This window comes from Vulpes lagopus, chromosome 20 (assembly GCF_018345385.1).
Source record: "Vulpes lagopus strain Blue_001 chromosome 20, ASM1834538v1, whole genome shotgun sequence".
In the NCBI taxonomy this organism is placed as follows: domain Eukaryota; kingdom Metazoa; phylum Chordata; class Mammalia; order Carnivora; family Canidae; genus Vulpes; species Vulpes lagopus.
The window spans coordinates 29,715,011-29,734,074 of NC_054843.1; the positions used below are offsets into that span (position 1 = coordinate 29,715,011).

The 19,064-nt window shown below is 35.0% G+C and overlaps 1 protein-coding gene and 1 pseudogene across 16 annotated transcripts in view; both read left to right on the plus strand.

The window, feature by feature from the left end:
* ROBO2 (roundabout guidance receptor 2) overlaps positions 1 to 19,064 on the plus strand; it is a 1,676,347-nt gene that overhangs the window by 1,345,884 nt on the left and 311,399 nt on the right. The window lies entirely within an intron of this gene.
* On the plus strand, positions 7,207 to 7,609 carry LOC121479323 (annotated as a pseudogene).

Sequence of the window (19,064 nt, forward strand, 5' to 3'; positions counted from 1 at the left end):
GTACCATTAACTATTTTTCTATGCTGTACATTTTGCTCCCATGACAAATTCATTCCATAACTGGAACCCTGCTATATCTCCCACTCTTCCTCACCCTTTTTTCCCATCCCCTCACCCCATCTCCCTTTCCTCTCATAACCATCATTTGGTTTTCTATATTTATAGGTCTGGCTCTCCTTTTTGTTTGTTTATCCTTTTGTTTTGTTTCCTAGGTCCCACATATCAATGGAATCATATTTGTCTTTCTCTGTATTATTTCACTTAACATAATACCTTCTAGGTCTATCTATGTTGGTAAGATCTCATCCTTTCATATGGCTAAGTAATATTACAGTGTGTATTGTGTCTGTGTGTGTGCACGTGCGAACTATATCTTTTTATCCATTCATCTATTAATGAATACTTGAGTTGTTTCCATTTCTTGGCTATTATAAATAATGCTGCAACAAACATAGGGATACACATATTTTTGAATTAGTGTCTTTGTTTTATTTGGATAAATACTGAGTAGTGGAATTTTTAGATCATATGGTATTTATATTTTTAATTTTTTGAGTCATCTCATCTTTGATGAGAGTATAATTGCTGAAAAATTTTGAGGCCATTGGGTCAATGATTAAGAACAAAAAATAAGTCAATATTTAATAATAGTCTTTATACAGCATCATCGTGGCCATCATTATTCTCTACAAGACATTGGAATTCAACTGGATTCACTTGAATAAAACAAAACTACTTGATTTCTCAAGGTTTTTGCTCTACGTTTGGGAGAATAAGCTTTAATTTTGATCACTAACTCTTTTCCATAACCAATTGTTCTCTCTAAACAACTATCTCACTATCTCATCATCCTCTCTCAAAACAATTCAGAAAACTTAGTTTTCAACAATTTCACCTCCTTTAGTAGTTATTCACATGTATGAAAGGCATTCAAACTCCAGATTTTTTCAGATAATTTCTATAACATTTGATACTATATGAGTAAAAACAGATACAGAAATTATTTGTTTATTGAGTAGTTTTGCCATTACATACCTAAGTTATGTTTTTAATTATTTTCAGTTTATTAAGTATAACTGACATATAGCATTACTTTAATTTCATGTGTACAACGTAATGGTTCAATATTTTGCATACACTGAAAAATGATTACCACCATAAGTCTAGTTAAGATCTGTCACCATATGTAATTACAATTTATTTTTTTCCTGTGATGAAGACTATCAAAATCTACTTTCTTAGCAACTTTCAAACATAGAGTACAGTCTTATTAACTATAGTCAACGGGTAGTACATTTGATCTCTAGTACAAAATCTACTTTCTTAGCAACTTTCAAACATAGAGTACAGTATTATTAACTATAGTCAACGGGTAGTACATTTGATCTCTATTTATTTTATGGCTGGAAGTTTGTACATTTTGATTCCCTTTACCCATTCCCCTCATACCTAGGCGATTTTTAAAACAACCTGGGAACACCTGGATGACTCTTGATTTCAGCGTCATGAATTCAAGCCCATATTAGGTGTCGAGCCTACTTAAAAAAAAAAAAACTGTTAGTGGCTTCAGAGATGTTTTGATCCCCATTATGCCTTGTATCATCGATGTATTGTTTGCAAATGGTAAACTTTATATTATCTGAAAACATTTTATGAAACCAGGTTTATAAGTGCCCTTGGAAGAATTGAAAAACTCACATTCCTGTATCTAACCCAGAACACAAGAGAAAATAAATGAGTCCTTTTTTTATCTTACCTTTTAGTTCACATTTAAACCATTATGGAAGTAGTAAGACAGTATATCAGAAACCCATATTTCATTTAAGTTTTGAATGAGTCTGACTAGAAAAGTCAGATAATTCAGCAATTTTGTCCTCTGCCCATATAGTATAAAAGATAGATTCTTCATACAAGCTGAAGAGTTTGATGACTCTATGTTTTCTTATGTTAAACTTTATCTTAAGTGAAAAGTGCACATAGTTTGTATTTTTAGTAAGTGAAAATAGTTTATCCTGAGCAAGGGGAAGAAATACTTCTATCATGAGACTGAATAGAAACTGCACTTCAGAATTCAGTATGTAAGGTACTCACGGAAAGAATTCAACACACAATATTTTTTTAATTCAGAAATCTTAATTATCATCAAATCTATAAATCTACAGCCTTTATCCGTCTTGCCTGATGGCTTTTTGAGTCATGCTTAATTTCACAGCTGACAGTACAAAGCTTATCTTCATTTTCAAAAATGTCTAATTGGAACCTAGCAGCTGTTTTCAATAAAAGAAAATGCCTCTTACGTGAAAAAGGTGTAACCTACTCCACCCTCCATCAAGGAAAGATAAAAGAACAAGATAAAGCATAAATGTACACACATTATTTCAAGTACCAATTTTTATTTTATAGTTAAGATGGGTTAGGGGTTCTGTGCTAACAAACAGTCTGAAAATTTCTGTGATTTTAAGGCAAAAATAGTTTTTATCACTCCCTTGCTGCAAGTTGACTGGGTCCTTGACTTTCTATCACTGTTGAGGGTGAATGAATCTTGATGCTCCATGACAGTGGCAGAGGGAAAGAAGAGTTCCAGAGGCTGTTACATCAGCATAAATGCTTTAGTCTGCAGGAACACCTGCCATATTCTTTCACAACTCATACACTGCAACAAGTCACATAGCCACAGAAAACCACAAAGTTAGAAAACAATTTAGTCATGTATCTGGAAGGAAGGGACCACCAAAACCATTTGGCATACTGTGATAATGATTATACAGATATTAACTACAGATCTCCAATCCCAGTATAGATCCTTTTCTACCCACTTTATTTAGTCTAGATGCTGATTTGACTCCATATTTGGTTTAATGACCTTTTAAAAACTGCATCTTGCCTTGGCCCCATTTTCTTCCTACAGGATTCTCTTCTATCTATTATTGATGTGTCTGCTCATTTGCTTGTTTATGTGTGTGTGTGGGGGGGGATATTTTGTTTTGTTTTAAGGTGATTTTTGCTTAGGTCCAAACAAACATTAGTCAATACATCATTAGTTATTAAGCCCAATAATTATGATATTGATTCAGTAGGATTAAGATTTACTCATGAGATTCTGCTATCAAAGAGTTCAGGGATATTTCCTGACCATTTTCTGAGACTTGCAGTTTCTGTATTTTGAATGTCATTCTGTAAGTATGAGAGAGAACAGACTGTGGATAACATCACAGGCTGACAAGGAAATGCTAAAATATGCCATCTATTTTTTTTATGTATTTCAACGAGACTGCACAAAGCAACATGTATCAGTCGACGTTGGGTAGGAGGGCAGTCAGAGAAATTGCTATCACAAAGTTGTTTTATTCAATTCATTGGAAAGTGACACCAACACATAACACTGATGTAGGGAATATGGTCCCAGATTGTTTCATTAAAAATAAGCTTTTCTTTTGATGTTTTTGACTAAATGTCAGTAGTAGAATTTCTCTTTTTTTAACACCAATTATCAAATCAGTCAGTTTGGACATTTTATATTTATCTACCTAGTTAAATCATTACCATTATTCTAAATAACATAACATTCTAAATAACAATAGTAATATCAACAATAATAATAATAAAATACGGCATAGGAAAAAGAGTACTAGCACACATTACTGTGACTTATAAAGTGCTTCATTTCTCCAATACTCAGTTTCCTTTTTTTGTAAGATGGAATCAAAATCAGTCTTTATAAAATAATGATATGAACTTGGAACTGCATGAAGGTTTTCTGTGCAGACCAGTATTAGTATAACTACATAAATAGAAGTATTGTAAGTGTGACGGTATATAAACAAGCACACCATTTTAAATGGAAATTAAATTTCATTATTTGGACCACATTGATTTTATCTGATCAAACTGCTCTCACATATTTGTGTTACAAGGTCCAAGGGTGAATGGCATTCTGTGATGAATTCCAAAAAGTCTGGGCTCTTACTTAATCAAATTTTACACTGTTGGACTAAACAGTGAATGACTGTGAAGTTGACTTGTTTGTCTCTATCACTGGGATGCTTGATCTAATAAAATCATAAAATTTGAGTGCTAGAAGTGACTTGGAGTGAGTATCTTCCACTTCCTTACATTTAAGAAAACTCGGCTGTTACCACTTAGCAACTGCTAGTAAAAGATACCTGAAAGTTCATGTCATAAGGATAATTTAGATTAATGCACCCAAGGTGTTTGCAAGGGTTTTTTTTTTTTTGGACTTCCTCTCATAATTGTCTACATGATTTGCGAGAAGATCTGTATAGCATCTTATTTACAGAATAATGAGAATGACAAAAAGCTAAAGCTAAAGGGTAAGTTGATAGTGAGGCTGTCCCCTTTTAAAAAGAGTCAGTGTTTTTGCCAAAATTCTTTACCCAAAATTTATTACAAGTCCTCACATTGCAAGGAAGCCTGAGCAGTATAGTTTTGCCACTGCTTATTGTGCTTGCCTCCAAAACAAGTGTTCTATTAATAAAAAAAGAAAATGAGAATAAAAGTATTACACCAAAAACTGGTGGTCTCTGCCAAAGAGATCTATTTTTATCATAATGGATAATAAGGATAATATTTCTCTTACTTATAATTGCTATTTCGCTAGGCTGGAATCTCAGCAAACCAGAGTTATAATTAACAAGAAACAGTGTAAACTGAAATTATAGGTTCTAAAGTGAAACTAACCTAAGTTCACACCAGGTCCCCACCGTTTGTGCAAACATCACTAACCTCAGTTTTTTAAAAAATAAGATGGCATCTTCTTCACAAGTTCAAGTCCTAAATGAGACAATACATGTGCAGTTGAATGACTAAACACAATGTATAGACTGTAGTAATCACTTTGTAAGTAGTGGGTGCTGCCACCAACCAGCAAATGTATTTTCTACATTTTATGATTAAGAAGTTAAATATTATTATGTTTTATTGAGATTAATGTCAAGGTAACAATATTTATCAACTATTGTACTTTAGGTCATCGGAATGACTAGAGTGCCTTTAAGGTTCTTCTCTAAGATAAGAGTGGTTATTATTCATCTTCTATCAATCTCTATATGTTTCAATTTATATCTGTAGCTCCATCTTCTAGAGACATGACTAAGTCAATTATCTTGATTAGCCTGTGCTCCTTGTCCTATATTATAATAACTGGAAAGTAATTATGTTTCTATTTTTCATTTTAATCTGGTCTTACTTCATTGGCAATATGTGTATTGGCCAAGTCCATTATGAGCTTAATTGCTCACATATCAGGTGTTCAGAATCCTTCCTTTGCATCTGAAGGAAGCAAAAGATGAATCCACAGAACTCTGATACATTTCGTTCATGCATTAATCTAATTATGGGCAGAGAAATAACATTTTTATATTCTATATATTATATTTCTTCTTTGCCTGGGAATATAGATTTTTATTATAATGACTTCATTCATTGATCAGGGGTACCTACAGAAATCTCCTGATTTAAGTAAGAGGAGGATTTGTCTTTGGACCTGCCTAGACTTGTTGCAAACAGATACCTAATTGCCCATGCTGACTGACAGAACAAGCATTGACTATCTATATAGCCTAATCCTTTGTTTGGTCATTGAAATTTATCCATTTGAAATCTGTCCATGGCTAAGAAGTTTGTACTACAACAGACTCTTCTATTGGTAAGACAGCTTTATTTTTTTATTTATTTATTTTTTTAAAATTTTTTATTTATTTTATGATAGTCACAGAGAGAGAGAGAGAGAGAGAGAGAGAGAGAGAGAGAGAGAGGCAGAGACATAGGCAGAGGGAGAAGCAGGCTCCATGCACCGGGAGCCCGACGTGGGATTTGATCCCGGGTCTCCAGGATCGCGCCCTGGGCCAAAGGCAGGCGCCAAACCGCTGCGCCACCCAGGGATCCCGGTAAGACAGCTTTAACTGAAACTTCTGAAGACTGTAGGGAAACAGAAAAAGAAAAAAAGAAAGACTCTCTAGTATCTTTTTCTGCTGTCACTAATGCCTGGGGCTGGCAGTGGTGGTGAGTGGCAATACTGAACATGGCTCTTTTTAATTTAAAATTTCAATATGAAATTATTTATATTATGCTCTGGCAGGGTCATAATGCCTTCATTCTCTAGTTATATGTGAGATAGATTCAAATGGAAGTGAAGTGGCTTCCATTCATCCATTTGTATTTTAAAAAGCACTTCTAGAATCTGTTGAGAATGTTGCTCATCCTCCTTTCCCTGATGCTGTTTAGTCTGCCCCCAAGTGGTGGAGACCTGAGAACCTGGAAGATAATGTGGTCAGTTCATGACTTAAGCCTTACTGCATTTGTGTGCCACAGGGATTTTTGTTGGGATATAACAGCTGAACAGTTAGAAATGTGTTACATATAATATGAAATCATCTGTTCAAATAATAGCACTGTAATAATTCTTGAAAGCCTATCTGTGCATTTTAATTCAATACACTAAGCAAATAAATTTCAAGACATACAATCATACTCTAGGAAATGCATAATTCTAAAGGTTTTATTTGGGGCTCATTCTCTTCTTTCTTCCCTGCTTGTTTTACAACCCTTCTCCTTGCCATGGGCTTATACTGGAAGAAATTTTTCTTCTTGATTTCTAGCAGTTTCTAATGGGTGTTTTTGAATTTTAATACTCAGTTTGATTCAGAACCCTTACCTTTTTCAAGTTCTTAGGAGCTCCCTTTTGTCTCATTTTTAAACATGGTCTTTGGGGAATAGCAGTGATTGTGACAGATGGTAAAGGAATAAGATTGCACTTTGGTGCTGCTTCTGTCTTTTGCCTCTGATCTCTTTCCACTTTCTCAAGGCAAATTATAGATTTCCTTTTGCCTCTAGAGGGACGCAAATAGTAGTTGCCAGTTTTATGGTTCTTTGTTTCTAGCTCTTAGAAAATAGGGTTCTTATTTGATTAAACATTGTAATCATATTTATTGTTAATAAAGGATACTGAATTGTCTGTTGACCAAACACCTAACTAGACAAGGATGAGGACTTGTTGAATCACAAGGAGGGGAAATAATTCTTCTTTGTGAGTTTGAAAGTAGCTTCCCTCTAGTGGTCAAAAGTGCTATTTCACTTATAGACTATGATCCAAATAATTTTTGAAAACTTCCTATTATTATCTTTTTTAAAAACATTATCTGATATGTATTATTTATTTATCAAATATATTAAAGAATGGTTTGAAAGATGGCAGATGACATGGACCAGCAATAAACTCCCAACACTGTAGAAGAGCCCCTAGATCTCATCAGGCTCAGCCTGGATGAACAAATTTATGTGAAAATGAGCAATGACCGAGGGCTTCGATGCTTATGATCAGCATTTAAATATGATATTGGGAGATGTGGAAGAAACTGTGATTACTATAGAAATTGATGAAGAAATATATGAAGAGATATATAAATCAACAAAACAGAATATTCTGATGCTTTTTGTCAGGGGAGATGGTGTTGTACTAGTTGCCACTCCATTAAGACTTGGCTGAAACAAAGAATTTATCATGTATGGAATATAGGAGATTTTGTATGATTGCCTCTTTAAATGTAGAAGATATCCAGAAGAGAAACCTGCATACATTTTGATATTAAGAAATGACCAAGGATTCTTTCCACTCCTGAAATGAGTTGATTTGTAGATAACTCAAAAATTCTTAAGCTAAAGGACATTTTAATTTTTTTCCAACTCTTTCAATAAGTATGATCACCAGGATGCAGAACTCTTTCTTCAGGAATTCATTTGTTCTGTTGTTTTATCAATCAATTTCTGATTTTTTTCCTTTAAATTAAACTTGATGTTCCTTTTTTTTTTAATAAAATTAAATATATTAAAGAATGTGGCTTGCAACAAAAAATTGCGTTCCTTAAACTTTAGGGATATTTTCAATTATTAAACTCAATTTTAGAAGTGAAAAAATAGATAAAATTACTTTATTGTGCATTGTGGGTCTCTAGTAACCCACAAACAAATACAACACACAATTCCAAATGAAAGGATTCTAGTTGACTAACAAGGTTGTAAAGTGGGTCTAGATTTTTTTCCCATTTACAGGATGTGCTTAAGATAATTAAAAAGTATAAGTGTAAAGTTGTGTGGTAGATATATTTGCAATGCTTCTCTATATATTTGAAATATTTCAGAATCCATAACAATTTCAAGAGAGAGGTGGTAAATTTAGTTAAATTTAAGCATGAGAATTTTAATGGCACTTGAAGTGAGTGCAGAGTTGTAATTATAATCAGAATTTGTTTACATTCACTTATCCAGTTGGAAAGTATTTAAGCAATACCAAGAATGTGCTAGACCCTAACAATGTGGAAAGAGTAAAGCAAGACAGATGAGAGGCCAGGGAACTAACTGATGACTAAGTAATGGGACAGGATTGGTGGAAATATCTATAAAGGACTAGAGGAGTACACCAAGGATAGTGTGGCCACTGTCCTGAATGCCAAAAAGAACAATGAGCACAGAAAAGTGAGTGAATTGATCAAGAGATTAGGTATAGTGCACAGGTGTTACCAAAGCAGAAAGAGCTTCAGGAAGTGATTCCGAGCAATTGGGGAGAATGGGACTTCAAGTATTTAAGACTAATCTGGACAGAGCTAAATGGAACACATGCCTTAATAATTTTCCTAAAGCAAAGGTTTCAAAGCATGATACATTATCAAATTGGAGAAGGTGAGGTTTTTGACCCATAGGTCACACACATGAATATGAACAATCTCACAAAATTATATTCATTCTCATAATGCGGGTAGTCAAGAATTACCTGATAAAATGATATTTTGTGTTTGATTTCTTAACCTAGTTTTTCTTGGAAGGAGTTATGCTTCTCACTTTACTGTATAATTTAGACAGATGAGGGGGTACTTAAATTTGAAAGTATTGCTGGGAAATTTGCCTCAACAGAGGTCATGGTGATGGAAAAGTTAACACAATCAAAACTTTGGTTTTATTCTGAAGTCAATTGGAAGTGATCAACTCTAATTGCAAGTGTTGTTTACCTAACATACTGCTTAAGAAAGTTTTTGGTGGCAAATTTGCACATTGATGTGAAGGAACATAAAACTCTGATAAGATCAGAAGCAAATTTCGCAAATAGATAATGAAGAGCTAGGCAACCGTAAGTAAAAAAATGATGATGTCAGGAGATATATGAATACCTACTTAAATAGTATCCTTAATTGATTTGATTGGCCATATTTTATGCAGATTCTTTATATATTTTCAAGCTGGAATAGTATAGTCTCTCAGATCTTCATTATGAGAGGATACACACACCCACATACATATAGTATCCTTATACCTGCAGCTATGCATATATATGTTATATATAGTATATATATATATACATACACATTATAATATATATTACATACATGAAATATATATAAATATGTATATATATCCACACACATTTATGCATATAATAATTGCAGGTATGAAAATAGGCATAAATACTTGCATCAAATAAAGTTTTATCACCCATAACCATAAACACATTCTCTGTACTGGACACCACCCATGCTTACCTTCACTTTCACTACCTAAAGATTTCCAGCTGCCCAGGACTATGGCCTTCATGTCCAGACATATCAGCCTTTCCTTGGAAATGCCCTCATGCTCTTGACTTTTCTCATCTGCTCTCCTGAGTTGAAGCTTAATTGTTTTTTACAACTGTTATCTCAAGCCCCTGATATCAAGTATATAATGAGATCAAATATGTGATCTGAGGAGCTCTCTATACTAATAGAGTAACATGTTTGCATTTTAACTTGTGCCTTGTCCCCAAATTAACTGAAAGGGATAGTTGTTGGGTTTTTGTTTGTTTGTTTTTTTGTAGAAAATGTGCTGTTTGATTACACAAATTCATATCAAATAACTTTGGCATTACTTATTCACACCAAGTACCTACCTTTAGAATCTAGTTGTGTGTAGAGCTGAACTTGTTGCTGAAAAATATTTGCCGTACTGATAATATTTTTAGAAAAATTCTTCAGTTTGCTTTTATAGATGAAACTCCTGAAGATGATTATAAAGCCCATTGTTTCATTCTCTCGCTCTCTTTCTCTCTTTCTCATGCATACACACATACACATACACATTTTCATGCTTTGAAAGACTCAAGTGTTAGACAAAGGATGTTGTGAGTAGACTTGGAAATCACTTGGCATTTTTGAGATTTGCCAAGCAGCTTGAGATATTTTAAAATATTTTTGTTCAATCAGATCACAAACATGTTTTTCCAAGTGCTTTTTTTAGGTCAATTTTTATAACCATGTGTAATTTCAAGGAAATTTAACCCATATGTTTGTTTCTGTTACCATATATTCAAATTGATTTATAGCACAGATGTAAGTTTTTCCTATGACACTGGTATATGAAGAAGGTGAGGGAGACTTGCAATTTGCTGCACAGGAAAGTCCATGGTGAGACTTTAGATTAATGATCATAGACTATAACCCAGTTCTAACCCCAACACACTCTTCATGATAAAAGTCACAGGGGATTGCCTGTAAGTGTCAGCAAAGGATGAGATCCAGGTACTATAGTATGTTGATGAATGTAGTTTCCTAGCATGGGCTCAAAGGATGTAACTCTGATTGGTCATTGTACAGCACTATGGGATTGAAGCCTTTAAATGCTACTAAACGTCTTCGCCAAGTGTAATGAAAAACTGGATCTATGAGCAGCGATATTTACTGGCAAAATATGACTGAGAACTGCCAACACATTCTATTATTTTTTGTGGCATAGAGCCTAGAAATAGGCTTGTTGATGGGAAAGTTGAAACATAGTCAAAATTTCACCATACTTTATAGGCATAGCAAAAAAAAAAAAAAAGGATCTTTTAAATGAGCATATGTATTACCAGGAAACTATTCTTAAAATTAAATAAAAATAGAAAATCTTTAATAAGACCCTTGGATTTAACCAATATGTCACCTTAGAGGTAAGTGACGCTTGCCATTACAAAGATGCTGTGGGTGAGAATGGATAATAGCAGGATATCAGGGTTAGTGCCAAGTGGAAGGAAATTAAAGTGCAGATACGATATAAAGGGGCCCTCTTACACTGTTGGTGGGAATGTGAACTGGTGCAGCCACTCTGGAAAACTGTGTGGAGGTTCCTCAAAGAGTTAAAAATAGACCTGCCCTACGACCCAGCAATTGCACTGTTGGGGATTTACCCCAAAGATTCAGATGCAATGAAACGTCGGGACGCCTGCACCCCGATGTTTCTATCAGCAATGGCCACAATAGCCAAACTGTGGAAGGAGCCTCAGTGTCCATCGAAAGATGAATGGATAAAGAAGATGTGGTTTATGTATACAGTGGAATATTACTCAGCAATTAGAAACGACAAATACCCACCATTTGCTTCAACGTGGATGGAACTGGAGGGTATTATGCTGAGTGAAGTAAGTCAATCGGAGAAGGACAAACAGTGTATGTTCTCATTCATTTGGGGAATATGAATAATAGTGAAAGGGAATATAAAGGAAGGGAAAAGAAATGTTGGGAAATATCAGGAAGGGAGACAGAACATAAAGACTCCTAACTCAAAAAAAAAAAAAAAAAAAAGACTCCTAACTCGGGGAAACGAACTAGGGGTGGTGGAAGGGGAGGAGGGCGGGTGTTGGAGGGGAATGGGTGACGGGCACTGAGGTGGACACTTGACGGGATGAGCACTGGGTGTTTTTCTGTATGTTGGTAAATTGAACACCAATAAAAATTAATTTAAAAAAAATAAATAAAAAAAATAAAGGGGCCAACATAAGTAATTCTGAAAGCCAAAGCATTTAAGAAGTAAATCAGTGGTTCCTAAGCATTGCAAACCACAGTCAATAATCACATGTATACTGATGTCTGAATCTATACAAATTCTTAAAATGTTGGCAGGGAGAAAATGTACACTCTCATCCTAAATCTTGGGCCTATAAGCCGAGAAAATTAACCTGTCTACTGGAGAAAGGAATTCCACTGATGGAAGAAGTCAAACAACTCACTTGAGGTCCAAGAGCCACCTTGGCTATTCTGCTTTAGGGTTTTTAGTAACATTACATCATCTTTGTGAATGTTACCTTATAGAATGTTAGTTATACCAGGGCAGACACAACCAGGAATTTGACAACCACGCCACACTTTGACTGGACTGACATTTCCTTAGCAGTAACAAGCTGACACTGTCTGGTGCCATGGGGGCCCTTGGGCTTGATTTAAGAGCACTGATGTTGACTGCTTGTTATTTCATATCTTAGAGCTGTCAAGAAGCAACTGATGTCAGCATAAAATTATTTGATAGCTCTACATCTTGGGCAAAATGTGAACCTATTGATGTCCATAAAGTAGCCATCAAAGTCTTGAAATTGGGGGTGGTGATAATTGAGAATACAAATTCACCTAGCTTATTGTCACATAATCCTTTGTTTTAAATGTGGGTCACATAAATATGAATTGTAACCACCTATTCAGCTCTTAGTGGTTGGACTTATTAAGCTACATGCTCATGCAATCGTCACAACAATCTTACAAGATAAATAGTATTAGTTGGACCTTCATTTGACAGGACAGATTGTACTCCTTGAAGGCAGTAGAACCAGGATTCATATGCAAACAATTGAGTTCCAGGGTTCATGCTTTCATCTTGATTATACTGCTTCTCTCATGGAATTGAATACTAGATAGGTGTAATTCTTTCATTGAGCTTCAATTTATTTATTTTTAGTTTTAATGCAAGAAAATAATTTTTCATTTCATCGAAGGAAAATAGCAATTAAAAATTTGTATTGTCTGACAGATACTGAAAGAAAATCAGGATTTTTATCAACCTCATAGCTTTTTTGGAGCAAGCTTGTATCTGATGGAATGATCTAATCATAAATGTAACTGGTCAGTGACCAGTACTCTCATCACAGCACATAAATTAACACATTCTTTGAGAACATTAAAAATTTGTAGAGTAGTAAATAAATGTGTGAGGATTTTTGTGGCTCATACAGAATATCAGTAATGGGCAAAGTAAGCAATAAATAATATCTATAAATTATAGCTCTGTTTGCCATTCTGTTTTCAGATTAGTTATTTTTAACAATAGTGATTATCTGCAAATGCAGCCATTTTCTGAAGAATGTATTTGACCATTTCTTAAAATCATCTCTAAACTCTAAAGCATTTTCATGTATAATGTTTTGCATATATAATGTATTATGTCATTTAAAAATACCACCTTTTTATATTTCCTGATTTACCTGAAGAATAGAAGGTGACAATTTAATTTTGAGAATGCATTTATGTGTATGTATCTATGGATCTGTGCAGTTTTTTTTTCAACCAAGTCACAGAGTTCTAGTGGAATTCTGATTCTCTAATTCTAGCTCAGTATATAGCAATTGAAAGCATTTAGTTGTGATTAAAACAGATTGAAGGAGATAATCCCTCTGAGAAAGCAGCTTCAAATAGCTTAGCTGTGCTTCTTCAGGGATAAAAACTAACACAACACCAGCTAATTCCTGCAAAGTCTCCCTAGTGGTGTAGAGGTACCCCTCATTTGCTGTTTTTCCTCCTTGTTGGGTTTTATTCGAATTCCTCCTGGATGGAAATTCTGCTTTAAAGACTGGCTTACTCATTCTGTGTTGCAGGAACCAACAATCAGCCTTTTGCTTTAACTGATGTGGTGAAAAGTACTTCATATCGTAAAGGAACAGAGTGCAGACAGTTTGCAGCTTACAATTGAAACATATTTTTTAAATCCATGGATTGGGATGCCTGGGCGGCTCAGTGGTTGAGCATCTGCCTTCAGCTCAGGGCATGATCCTGGTCTGGGAATCTAGTCCCCTATTGGGCTCTTTGCAAGGTGCCTGCTTCTCCCTCTGCCTATATGTCTCTGCCTTTCTCTGTATGTCTCTCATGAATAAATAAATAAAATCTTTACAAAATAATTAATTAATTAATTAAAATCCATGGGTAAGTCATAGACACCTTGGAACTTGGGATGTCATTTTCCATAAAAACATTGTTCTATAAGAATGGATTTTCTGTAAGAATCAGACTTCTGTAAGAATTAGATTCTGTAAGAATAAGAACAGCCCTCCAAAGCCTATTTAACCCATAATGTAGGTGAATATGTTTATAACTAGTACTACAAAACTCTAAAGTCTTTGTATAATGATAGTTCTATAAGAATCCTTCTAGCCCATGCCATGGATCCAGTACTGGAGGGGAAGTACCTTTATTCCTTGGGAACACTCTGAGTCAACTCATTCGTAGGACCAGAGAGACAAGCAGGTTTATACCTTCTGGGAGTAGTGTGCTGAACATAGGAAAAACACAGGGAACTATGTTGAGGTTAATTTATAGTTTGAGGTTTTCTTATTTCCTTATCCTTTCTCCATTGTTGCAGCCTCATTTTGCAGATTGAGACCATACCCTGGAGAATGGGAACCGTGTGTGGGGAAGAGGAGAGGGAGGCGCATGCAGGGACCCTGCTTGTCAAAGTCTGACAACATGTTCCTGGATTTTGGCTGCACATGGGGCAATATTTCTGAAACTATGCTCAGTAGCTACCTTTATATGTTGTACCAAAAAGTAAAACATTGGAAATATTCCTGTTGCACCCACCTCATTCTGCTTCTCTATCTTCTCTATGCATCCCCTAGCCCCACACCTCCCCTCCTCTGTTGCAGTTGCCTTAAGCCTTTGCCTCTGTGGTACATGCAAAACCTGTGATCACGAGACACACAGGAGGCTACCATAAGGGCTCAGTGAATTGAGTAATTAACCACATGCCACCACTGAGTTTATGAATAAAGTTTAGGCCACCGTTTGAAGCAAATTAATATTTTAAAACATGGAAGCAGTTTGCTATGTCAGTTTTTCATGAGCTGGAACCATATACCAACTCATATCCTCTAGGGTCACACTATTAAGCCAGGATTTATTGACTGACAGCATCTAACCAAATCTAAAGTTTTAATCTGGCTTTTTAAAAATATGAATCACCTGCCAGCATTTCATCTTTTTTCCATATACCCTTTGCTATGCTATTATGTGGCAATTGATCTGCTGTTTAATTTACAGTAATGATGATGGGCCAGCATTAATAATAATGGCATATGTTAAAAATGTAACAGGGCACTTCAACGCAATAAAAGAGATAGATATATAGTTTAAAACCTTTTAACACCGCGTTGCCCCTGCTAATGTTTCACAACACTTTGTACTCTGGGAAAAAAAAAAAAAGTGGCATAAAAATAGCATGTAAAGTGTTATTCCCACATGCTGTTCTTGGTCTTTGGCATGCCTGTTTTCTCCACATTTTCCAAAAATGACAAGAATGCATCCCATCTGATACATCCTGTGAAAAATTTAAGAGCATATTTGAAAACAGAAAGTACTGTTTTCATAAACTGCTGAAATCTGTGATAGTTTGGCAGTAATCTCAGGAACAATGTGGGATTCGGCTCTTTATTTTTCCCTTCCTTTGCATTCTTTTGTTAGAGCCATCGAACTTCTTTATGCTGTATTGCTTTCTGATGTGTTGATCTGAGTTTCCCTAAAACACTCATGTTAGGGCCTAAACAGAATTTGGCAGTTGGATTTTCCTCGTTAATTAATGATCCGATGTTGATATTGATGTAGTCTTTCTTTTAAGGATAAAAATAAATAATCCGGAGCTAATTTGGCATGAAGTAAATCAGAATCGAAGCTTTTAATAAAGAGTAAAATGATGGAATGTGAAATACCAGATGTAAGATTTGCTAGACAGATACATGTGGATAAAATTTGAGGCAAGAGCAGGCGAATTTCTGGAAACTTCTGTTTCTATTTTGACTCTCCTTCTACTGCTTGAGAATTTGAAATTGACTTCTTGCCCACATGGCAAAATATATCAAATACTACTGATTCTCAGTTCAGACTGATGGAACAATACAAACTCTTTGTTTACGTAGGATCCCTTTATGTTGAGTGACCCATATCATTTATGAAGTACAAACATCCTCCAGGTTGTTCTTTGCCCATAAGTAGAGTAAAAAGCAATTGCACGAGAGAGTTCAGTCTAGTGAAAGTGATGTAATAGTGAGTTCTTTGACCTTGTCTCTAAGGTATTTTACCATAGTTCCGATTCTCCACTGCCCTGTGCCTTTTGCTGGGTCTATACGTTCCATGATGCTTAAAAGATGTGCATTCATCCCATTTGTAAAGCCAATCTAAGGAGTTAAGCAGATGCTATAATTCATGGATATACACTGACCGTGTTGAGATTATAACCTGCCTCTACTTTTAGTACCATGTGAAGGGAAGCATAGTGACATAAGCAATGGGAGCTAATAGTAATGTGCACTGTGCTTGACATATATTATCTTATTTAATTCTCATAACTTGGAAGTTTAGCGATGTGAAGGAAGGATTCATAGAAATAATGGAGGTTCAGTTAGGCTAAAGTGCATGAACTTTAGCATTAGACAAATTCAAACTGAATTCCTTCTCTACCACTTGGTAATTTTGCTACTTTCACACACACACACAAATTAATCTCTCTTAGTATAATTTAAACCATTGGTTCCCCCACCACCACCATTTGACCTCAAAGCCCAAATATAAGGTATATTGCAAGATACCACTTATTTGGTGATTTGGTGTCTATGCTGTGTCAGAGAATGGCCTAGAACTGAGCATGCTTTATGTCTAATAATTATACAGCATGTTGTTAAGGGTTATATGTAGACTTGAGTGGCAGTCAGTTACGACTGAACCAGGACCGTGGTAAAGAAGCACATGTAGATAAATGAATAGAGGTAGATATCCATGGAGTGTGTTGAGAACATTATTAGAAGATCATTTTGAAGTACAGGGCTCAGGCACAAAAGGAAAGAATGAAAAGTTTGGTGAGTGGTCATAAAGGTAGTGAAAGGCAACCAAAGACACTTGAACTTTTATCTGATGACATGTTGTCAAACCTGTTTTTACTGAGTATTGTCTTGTCCCTCTTCAGTCATACTTTTTATTTATTTGATAAAGTATTAGGGTTTTTTTTTACATTAATGATTCTAAATTCCAACATGAAATAAGTTAGCCATGTGACATTGTTTGTCAGTATTTGGTTGACTTGTTTCATCCATTTTTAAAGAAAAGATAAATCATGTATATAATATGCTATGTGATATAGATTCTGTTACTCAGTGTGAAAAAGTTAGATGCATCTTCTGTTATTGGAGGATGCGCTGTTGAATCTGACCAAAAAAAAAAAAAAAAAGAGCTCCAGGGCATCAAGAATACATATTCTCCAATCTAGATTTCAAAATGTGCACTGGATGTTTGGGATATGACAGAAATACATTAAGCCCATTGATATGGTAATTATCTAGAGTAATTTTTTGCTTCTATGTACTCTGCACTGATTGCTACATAAATAAGATTCAAAATATGAACTTTTGTGTTTAGTGAAAGTGCCAATGTCTCTGTCTGAATTCATAAGCTCCATCTTAGGAACCAGGCAATTTCTGTTTACAGCCTAGTGCCTTAGGGAGACTGTTTAATGAGGAGATGTGAAGCCTTTTGCAGTTTATTGTTGATGACATTTTGAGGACACTTGCAGTTGCAGTTGGGTAGTCTGAAAAACAATAAAGCTGGATATTTTCTTAGATGTGGTTTATATGCCCCAGAGCATTGTATCAAATTCTATCAGTAATCAAATTTCTACTTGATAGCAATAAAAAAAATCCCTTTTAGCAGCTAAATTCAAATATTTAAGGCAAAGAAAAAAAAAACACTATTGCAAATCTGATATTTAGATTTTCTGAGACTCAAAGAATCCCAATTTTACTAGCTATTCAGTTTAACTAAAAGTGGCTACCACTGTTTTTACAAGCGTGAAATGGCTACCTTTCTGGTGACATATGATACTGGTATAACTGTCAATACTCTTGTTCTGTGTATTCAAAACCTCTGAAATTGCTTGAGATATGCCAATAATAGAGATTAAATTAGCATTGTGATTCAGATAACAACTTTGGTTTTAACTAAACCCCTTTGTTTGGTATATTCATAGATATAATGTATACTAACATCTGTTGCCTAATACTTGTAAAAAGAAAAAAGAAACCAGGTAATATATTTGCTTTTGCCTTTGTTTCCATCTGAAATTTTTGTGACCACCTGTCCTTCTTAAAATTATAAAGACTATGATACACAGATATGGGGGAAATTGAACAGGTCCGTGCAGTTAGCACAGTGATGGTGTGGCTTCATCATCTAGGCTGGTCCTCAGCTTTGTAGGTAGCTTTTTTAGAGGTGCTGTTAATGGAGTGTATGGTTTAAAGTTCTGGAATTGAACTCTGTAGTCTTGAATCTTGACCCCATCAATTTCTTATTATGTATCCTTGACCTAGTTAATGTACCCTTACTAGACCTTTACTATAAAATGAGCAGTTCCTATTCATATCTTCTTAGATTATCATAATGATGAAAAGAAATAATGCATGATTAAATCAACAAATCCAAGGCTAAAGGTATTTACAATGTAAATACCTTAGCTCTTGTGTGTGGCACAAAATTAATAATCAGTATTAAGGGCTATTATTAATATTAGTGTTTGTACAGTTTCATGACCAGAAAGATGCTTGTTGAATACTAGATTAAAACAGAGGGAAATAGAGAGTTTAAATTTCACCGAGGCCATGGAAAAGTTCCTTGCCTTAATCAGGAAATGTGTCTGATGATTTGCTACTCCCCATTTCTAGCTGGTGTTGAATTAAATCTAAATTCTTGCTCCTAGGCTCCTCTTTTCCATACTCTGTACAGACTCCTTTCTTTCCCAAAAAAGAATTACTTGACAGGATACAATGCACGTGATTACAGTTCTGCTAGTTTAAGCCAGTTTATTATAATGGAGTCAGTTGAGGCTTGGTTATATTCCAGCATTAGCCATTTTATTAACTGTGAAGAGGTTACAGCTTTAGATTTGTTGATTCAATCATGCCTTCTAAAGATGGTATCTGAAACACCTTAATTAAACCTAGCTGCTTCTAAATTTCCTCAGCCACTTCC